This window comes from Dreissena polymorpha, chromosome 13, assembly GCF_020536995.1.
Source record: "Dreissena polymorpha isolate Duluth1 chromosome 13, UMN_Dpol_1.0, whole genome shotgun sequence".
Classification (NCBI taxonomy): domain Eukaryota; kingdom Metazoa; phylum Mollusca; class Bivalvia; order Myida; family Dreissenidae; genus Dreissena; species Dreissena polymorpha.
Window position 1 is genome coordinate 13,924,437 of NC_068367.1, and position 9,613 is coordinate 13,934,049.

At 35.7% G+C, this 9,613-nt stretch overlaps 1 long non-coding RNA gene across 2 annotated transcripts; it reads left to right on the forward strand.

Moving 5' to 3' along the window:
* The first annotated feature begins 1,902 nt into the window (after window positions 1-1,902).
* On the forward strand, window positions 1,903-9,157 carry LOC127855848 (uncharacterized). 2 transcript variants are annotated; one of them, XR_008037774.1, is made up of 3 exons: window positions 1,903-2,210; window positions 7,301-7,460; window positions 7,762-9,157. It is a non-coding gene; the product is annotated as an uncharacterized LOC127855848 (long non-coding RNA). The 2 variants fall into 2 exon arrangements; XR_008037775.1 differs by lacking the exon at window positions 1,903-2,210 and adding an exon at window positions 4,030-4,181.
* The last annotated feature ends 456 nt before the right edge of the window (window positions 9,158-9,613 follow it).

Consider the following 9,613-nt stretch of genomic DNA (forward strand, 5'->3'; position numbering starts at 1 on the left):
TTATGATTCTGAACATGAAACAACATGAATAACATTTGTGTATTTTTGATAAGTATAATATGCCAAATAATATGTTTCTGTTCACATTATTGTCATTTTCACTTAAAATAAAAGACGCTTTGAAAAAAAGACAAAACAGATTTAATAAAATACCATTAATTAAATGGAAAGTAACCTTAGCGTAAGTGTCGGATATGACACCAGATCATAAAGGTGTGCACATAAGTGTTCACAAATGTATTTAGTCCTGCAATATATATATATATATATATATATATATATATATATATATATATATATATATATATATATATATATATATATATATATATATATATATATATATATATATATATATTACTGCGTCAATGTGCAACAGGCAGAGCAAAGCTACACAACAATCGAATGTATCAAGCGAAAAGCTGACAATTAAATCTAATTTAGCTTGCACAATCTTTGTTTGATATGTGATAGTAATTTTGGAAAGCACTTATGCACTAGTCTGTATCATATTGTATTTGAAGGTTTCAAGATGATATTGTATTTATTTCAATTATTCATGTGGACATGATCAATAACTCAATAATGACACAATATTTGTAGTTTCAGTTATTGATCATATTTTACCGTTGGAAATAAGAACAACACATTCTAAATTAATTAAATAAGCCGCGTTCTGAGAAAATTGGGCTTAATGCACGTGCGTAAAGTGTCGTCCCAGATTAGCATGTGCAGTCCGCACTGGCTAATCAGGGACGACACTTAACGCCTTAACTTGATTTTTTGTCTTACCGTCACTTTGTTTGTAAATATATTACCGAGGAAAGGAATCCTACTAGCCCACCTAACGTTTCAATCCTATAACCTTAGATGTTTAAACTTATGTTGTAAACACAATCTGGAATAAATATGTTTAAACCAAATAGGAAGTTGACAACAATGTATCTAATGACCCTGTTTCTGGTGTTTCAGTATTTATGTAAATGCATTTGAGACGCGTTCTGAGAAAACTGGGCTTTTGGACATTTTAACCTCTTTTAACACAATTCAACCTAAGTCAAAGCGAACGCAGCGCCTAGCTTTTTCTTATTTTGATATCAGCACGTTTGTATAAGAATCGCCACAGGACAAAATCAAAACTATGAGAGTCAAGCAGTTCATCGAATGTCCTGATTCTTGTATTATTCGCAGTGCAAGTAAACACTGAAAAGATCTTACACAGGAGAGATCGATAGAGAAATTTTCTCTTATTTAATTCACCAACGTGTCATCCAGGCTGACACGCTTTACATTTTGTTCCGCAGATTACCAGGGAAAATGAGACATTCGTTTAGCTTATGTTCACATTTCCTAAGAAAATATGACATTTTGATCGATCCAATTATGCGATCAGTTTAGGCACTAAAAGCCTCGTAAAATCCAAATGTTTTAAAGACTAATTGAACTATATTTATTTTAAATGCAAGAGTAATATAATTCCATTTTTTCCTAGTAACCATATGCAAAAAATTATTTTGTTTTGTCATTCATTATGAACTTCAAAGCATCAGATGACGGATAAAAATTATGATTTGTTCGAATGTTAAAAAAAATTAGCTGTTTGATCCCTGGACTATTTAGCTTGCAATTCTCCGAAAAAAAGTAAATACAAGTATATTATGTATAATTATCTTCATGTTGTTAAAACGCTGTAACTAACATGGTTATAAGTGTATCTTCCATAGACTTGTTTCTGGTAACACAATAATGTAATTCTGTTTAATGAATAGATGAAAGAATGTATTCCCATGCACACTTTTGGAAAACACGTGCTGTCCGATATTGCGGACGAATTGTCCGATAACATGTTTACCATTCGACGCGACGTTTTCTGTTCATTTGGTGCAAATATGTGAAGTCTGAATATCAATAACAGAGTACAGACAGGAGTGACTTTATCTAATTGTAAACACGTGTCAATTTTTTGAGTGGTGAGTGATGTGAACTGTGTGTTAACGAATTGTGTGAGATATCTGAAGATGAGTGATGTGAACTGTCTGAATATAAGTTGTGTGAACTGTCTGTGGATGAGGGTTTAGAACTATCTGTATATGAGTGGTATAAACTATCTTTAGCTGAGTGGTGTGTACTGTATGAAGACAAACGGTGTAAATAGTCGGCATATTAGTGTCGTGCACTGTCTGCATATGAGTGATGTGAACTGTTTGCATGTAAGTGGTTTAACTGTCCGTAGATTGGTTGTTTTAACTGTATGAAGATGAGTGATGTGAACTGTCTGAAGATAATTGGTGTGAACTGTCTGTGGATTAGTGATGTTAACTGTCTGAAGATGATTGGTGTGTGCTGTCTTTGGATTAATAGTTTTAACTGTCTGAAGATGATTAGTGTGAACTGTCTGCGAATGAGTTGTGTGAACTATCTGTTTATGAGTGTATGAACTGTCTGTAAATGAGTGTTGTGAACCGTCTTAAGATGAGTGGTGATAACTTTCTGTATATTAGTGTTGTAAACTGTCTGTAGATGAGTGCTGTGAACTGTCTTCAGATGAGTGGTGATAACTCTCTGTAGATTAGTGTTGTGAATCGTCTGTAGATAAGTGGCTAGAACTGTCTTCAAATAGTGGGGTGAACTGTCTTTAGATAATTGTTGTGAACAGTACACATATTTGTGGTGTATTCTTTCTGTAGATGGCTGTTGTGATTTGTCATTAAATGGTCTATGTGAACTGTCTGACGATGAGTGGTGAGAACTGTCTATAGATGAGTTGTGTTGACTTTGTGTAGATGAAGGATGTGTACTGTCTGTAAATGAGCGGTGTGAGATATATGTGGATGAGCGGTGTTAACTGTCTGTAGATGAGTGGTGTGAACTGTCTGTAGATGAGTGGTGTTAATTGTCTGTGGATGAGTGGTGTGAACTGTCTGAAGATGAGTGGTTTTACCTCTCTGTGGATCAGTGGTGTGAACTAAATGTAGGCGAATCGAGTGAGCTATCTTTAGATGAGTGGTGTAAAGAGTATTTATATGAGTGGTGAGAACTGTCTGGAGATGAGTGATTTGAATGTTCGATAGATAAGTGGTGTGAACTGTCTGTTGATGAGTGGTGTGAACTGTCTTTATATGTGTGGTTTGAACTGTCTGTATATAAGTATGAACTGTCTGTACATGAGTGTAGTGAACTTAATTAGATGAAAGGTGTGCACTCTCTGTAGATAAACGATGTGACTGTCTGTAGATGAGTGGTGTAGACTCTCCTTAGATGAGTGGTGTGAACTGTATGTAGGTGAATGGTGTATACTGTCTTTATATGTTTGTTTTGAACTGTTTGTATATAAGTATGAACTGTTTGTAGATGAGTGGTGTGAACTGTTTGTATATGAGCGGTGTGAAATGTTTGTAGAGTGTAGATGAGTGGTGTGTGTTTTCTTCTCAACAGTTTGCAAGGACGTATAGTTCCACAGTCCGCAAAGGCTAATGAGCGACTACACATTCCGCTTATTTTGAATTTTCCTTAAGAAAGAGACTTCCTTTAATAGAACAATTGCACAACAGCAGACAAATGTAGTACATGATAAGCCTGTACACACTACAGAGGCTTATCTGGAACGACATTGTACGCATATGCATTGTGCCCTGAGAGCGATTCTCAATTAAGTGTTTAGAACTTCATTTTAATATCCTCAACAAATATAATCGCTACTTTTGTTTTCTCGGGTAATTTAATACGCTACTTGTGTACATCTTGCAACAATAAGCAAGCATCATATCACAATAATGGTCATACAACTATAACAAAATTCACATTTAATTAAGAGCGATCTTAAAATGTCATTTATGTCATGAAGTACCTCATCAACTCGCCATATTTAGAGTATATCGAGATCAACCGGTAGCTCAATTAGCCTCTACATTATCATCAAGTGGTATTTAAAGCTATAGCCACGCTGATGCAAAATGGCGGATTTCTACTTATCACTTGGTAGATTGCATAAAGAGAATGAGCACGTGTTCATTTAAACACGTGGACAAGTATATTGACTGTGAAATAACTGCGTGCAAACAATAGCAACATTTTCTTGTTTACTTTCCTTATGTTCACGTAAACATAACGGATATAAACATGTGACTCGTGTTGTAAGCTTAACTGACAGTTGATTTACTCAGAAGACTAAACCATATTAGGTCAGTAATTTTTCATATCCACTCAGTAACATTAAAATAAGTCACACAATTTAACAATTGACTTAATTAAATACAGCACCACTTTAGTTTAATTTGGGAAAACAGACAATTTCGGTACATGGCTCCTTTATTCTGACAACGCATGTTAAAGAGAGTACGAATGGGATTGATCCACGGTGTCAGTAAGAAGCTGTGTTACTTATATTACTCATTAAGAATATCAAATGGCATAAATATTTGAAATAATTTTCATGAAATTTGGGAATAATTGTTTTATTTGTCACTGCAACAGCAATGAACCGACCGTTTTTATCTAACCGTTAATATAATTTAGCTTTATAACCGACGGATACTGTTGTCAAGGAAAATAAATAAAAGATAAATATAATGTGCTGTTAAGTTTAAGACAAATGCGTTCTCAGAGTGAATATACTCGTTAAAAAGAAAGTGCTTACAAGTGTAAACCCCAAAAAATGTGTATTTACTCATTAAGATCTGATGAATCTGATTTCGCGATTTCACTAACTCCACCCTCCCCCTGCCGCCCCAAAACATAGGAAACACCAAAATTGAACATTTTGAAATAACAGCTTCATTGCTTCAAATTGCAGCTTTGTTTCAAAATTCGTCCCAAATTTCATGCGTTCACTACCTCATCAGGTAGGAGTGCGGGGGCACACCCCGGGTTATTAGGCGCGAAATTACCTTATAAACCTTGAAATACACACACTCTCATTGCACATAACTGCACATTGCGTACAAGGGTTTATTGTTCAGCACTGTACCGTACAAGGGCTTATTGTAAAGCACTGTACCGTACAAGGGCTTACTAGTATTGTACAGCACTGTACCGTACAAGGGCTTATTGTACAGCACTGTACCGTACAAGGGTTTATTGTTCAGCACTGTACCGTACAACAGCTTATTGTACAGCACTGTACCGTACACGGGCTTATTGTACAGCACTGTACCGTACAAGGGCTTATTGTACAGCACTGTACCGTACAAGGGCTTATTGTACAGCACTGTACCGTACAATGTCTTATTGTACAGCACTGTGCCGTATACGTGCTTTTTGTACATAACTGTACCCTACAAGGGCTTATTGTACAGCACTGTACAGTACCGGGGCTTTCCAATTATCACAATTGTTGGTACACGCGCTTATAAACAAGACGACACAGTGTCAACAAGACTATTACCAAGCAATATAAGTCCCCAACCGGGGAAACTCCACCATTTTTAGCAATATTTCTAGTCTATATGTTGCCATAGCAACCAAAATTATTGACGTAGGAACAAATGACACGACGAGAATAATCTCCATATTGCCATCTATGTATGTTACAAGTTTCATGAAAAAATGAAGGACATTTAAAGTTATCACAGGATCCACTATTTCAGCAATATTTCTAGTCTATTTATTAATATTTCTGGTCTATTTGTTGCCATAGCAACCATAATTCTTGACGTAGGAACACAATGAAATGACGTGCATAATCTCCATATTGTTATCTATCCATGTTTCAAGTTTTATGAAAAAATATGAAGAACTTTTAAAGTTATCGCAGGATCCAGAAAAGTGGGACAGACAGACAGACAGAGCGCAAACCATAAGACCCCTCCGGTTTCACCGGCAGGGGACAATAACCGCTCCAGTCGATGCGAGTTTGGATGGTGATCACCATGCCGGAAAGAGTTATACTTTGCGGTCAAGTCCCTTCGCCAATACATAACACAACACGGAAACGATTTTATTTAAGTTTGGTTGGTGATACCTGAAAGTGTTATATTTTGCGACCCAATCCCTTCGCCAAATCACGAGACGACACGGAGAGTAATTATCTTTATGTAAAAAATAACTAGATGGAAATTGCAGCCTTTATGAAAAGCACCTCCTGTGTCGTGAATGTAGGTCGTTGGTTATGTATTCGTTTTGGGGCGCGGTTAGAACTCATTATTGTAGTCGTGTTTAGACACGTTCTGGATCTCCACATTACACATTATTTGGCGCGGAAGGACGTCATACAGATATGCGGGCTGGGTTCGCATTCAACACATAATGCACCCTAAGGCGCGGAATGACCTTGTAAAGCTTGGAATGTTGGGAGCTATTATTGGTTTCTTACATAATAATATTTAAAAATGAAATAACTAGTGTCTGTGCAATCTTACATCTAAATCGAGTTTTTCAAGTACTGATTTGACCATTGAAATACTGAAAACTAATATCGTGAATTAAAACGCCTGGATGTTTATTTTGACGATGTTGAAGTGCACCAGAGTGACTAAGCGTATGAAAGGAAAGACTTTAAAAAACAAGCGTTGATATGGTGCCTTCGTAGGATAAATTGGTTACCAAGTATACATCTAATTTGTAGATCATCTTGTTTTTTTTTTATTGTTTTAAAGACATGGTTAAGTTAAATGGCTCACAAGTTCGTAAATTAGTATCATTCAATAAAAAATTCATATAAATTATTTATATATTTATGAGAATAAATTATAAGCAGACCTATCCGTTATGAATTGGCGACATGCCATAATCCGAACGGTATACCGTGATTATCAATGACGCAACTGGTGTCATTTTGACCCAAATTAGGGCTGTTTGCAATTTGGCTGTTGCACTTGGGGTCATAAAGTGGGTAAATGCTGAAAAATCACAACGAAACCTGTTCCGGAGACATATTCTAAGACTACTAAAACACTCGGTATTGTTTTTCAGTGACTTTTTGACATTAATTTGCATCAATCTCAATAATAAACCTAATGCATGTCTTTATTTCATCTGTATTTATTATTATTGTTTACTTTTTTAGCCTTTTACTGTTAAAAATGCCCGCCAATTTTGGACCCACACTGCTATATGCCTTCGCCTTCAACCCCGTCAGGCAGATCTACTCAGAATAACACTACTTTGCCTTATGTTTCCTGTTTGGATATCTTGCTGAGTTCAAGTAAAATTAAGTATTCAGCTGAAAACACAAAAATGATAATAATATTATGCTTTCTTTCCTGGAAGAATGTTGTTGTGATAGACCCTGCGGGAAAAACACCATGGAATCTGTATTTAAGTGACCTCAATATTATGCGTAAACCTAACTTTGCATTTGTAGGCGGTGTCGAAATGGGTCTATAGCTCTGCCTGAACTGTCGTCCAATTGGTTTACAAGTCCGGCTGAAGTGACAGGCCATCAAAAACTGTATAGCATGACAGATTCGGAGACGGCCCTCAACACTCGCCCAGTCGTGTCGAGAGGATCGGTGTCTTTGCAGGTTAGTACGGCGTTATTTTCAATTAAATCTATTGTAAAATGATTTCTTTGATATCCTGGCACACTTGTGTCACCAAAATTAGGAAAATTGGGTGTTTTACATTTACTGCAGCTCTGAAACCACATTTTGTGGCGATAACTTTGCCAGTGTGCCCGACAATTTGATGCCGGCGTGGTGAATTAACCATTTGCAGCAAATAAAGCAACACAGACTATTGAAAGCTTACTCTAATTGTATCTAACTTACATTAGTTGGCACCGTAACGGGTAAATGTGCACACAAAACCTTTTTGTTTTCTCAGATTACACGGAATTGAGCACCCGGGCCAGACTGACACTTTCCGGAGCCTGTCCGAGACGGAACTCGAGCCGATGAATCATAGGTCCAGGTGTGACAAAATGCTTTAAGCTCATGTCTGACGATGACTTTTTTTAGTCAGGAAGTGTGTTGTTTTTCCATGCAAGCAAGCCCTTTTGTTGGGTCAACTGACATGAGAAATGCTGCTTCTACATGGATTTTACCTAAAATGTGCCAAAAAAAAAGTTTGTTGGAATCCGGTTCAAAACCTGCTTTGATTACAAATATTGGCATTGATGATTTTTTTCACTTATTAAGTCATATGTTATATCAGCTTTGCCTATTAGAATCGAAAGTGATGCCTTGTATGGAGTCTAAGTGCTGCATGAATGATGTAACCAAGTTTGGCTTTTCTACCTTAATTCTTGACGCGTAACGCTGTTACGCATGGCGCTTTCAATGGCAACTTTTATAAATAAACCTGTGAGTCATTGTTCCGGAGTTTTGTGATCTTTCTCAAAACAGATTATACCTGTGGGAAAAGTGCCTTTAATTCAAATTTGAAGGGGTTGGGTTCTCTTAAAGGTCACATAAACCCAAACCGGAACTCCTGTTTGCAGGGTTACATGCAGTCAGTTTGATACTTAGCACACATTGTTCAGTGCATGCTGCATAGGATTTGTAAAATACATTGCAAATGGAATGTTTTTTGTAAAATACATTGCAAATGAAATGTTTTTTGTATCAATTTGAAGGTATATTTGTAAGCAATAAAAAAGCCATTTTTGTGCTCTACTTTTTCTGTTGATGGTTCCCGGCTATGAAAGTAGGTCATACTATTTGAGCCCAAAATGGTCGCCTGCACAGCTGTCAAAACCGGTGTGCCTATTCTAAGGTGAATATTTTGAGTTACAACGTATAGAATTTAATGACATCCATTTGTTAAAAAGATTATGCATTTATCTTTCCAATGATGTATGATGATATAGTGGGTCATTGCTTGATCATGGTAAAAATTGATATCGAACTTGAACTATTTTATATGTAATATAGAAGGAAATTAATTGCGCATGCGTAACCTAAAACAGTCGGCAAATTGACATATGATTATTTTGCTGTAGTTATAAAGGACCATGTGTTATGCTTCAGGCTATATGCAGCTCGCAATAGTTGGTAATCCTCCAAGCTTAGTTCTAGGAAACGTGCTTGTAATCCTACCAGAATTCTAATCATCAATTGAAGTGTTATTTAATTAATTTTCGATTATAGCTTTTGTTTTCTTGTCACAGTTAACAAAATATTAGCACATTTATACAACACTATCCGGTCGTGTTGTTTAGCTCTGTTTGTTTACCTGAAAAGATTAATTTTAACTTTTACCGCATTTGTAACGATACTCGCTGGCTATTTTGTCTTTCATCCAGATGTTTTATTTTCTTATCTATACAAACAATGTTTTTTTGTGTAAAAAAAAGTTTAAATTATTTTTAATTTTTTAAGGACATCACATGACGTAGCTGTTAATGTTGTTCCCTGAAGGATAAAAATAACAAAATGGGCACAGGCATGTTTCCTGCACAAACACAGTAAAAAAGTTCCATAAATCATCACATAAAAAAGGTTACGATAACAATTTAAGTGTAATTGCTTAGTTTATTGTCGCCTCAAGTATGAGAGTTTTATCTAAATTGAATATCACATAAATTAAATGAAAACGAATTATTTGTTAGACAAAATAAATACTCTAAGTAATATTTAATTAACAAATAATAAAAAATCAATGATGAAAAATATCTATTATTGCTCATAAAATTGTGTCAATGTAAAGCCATATGTATTGAATATGTCACTAATCA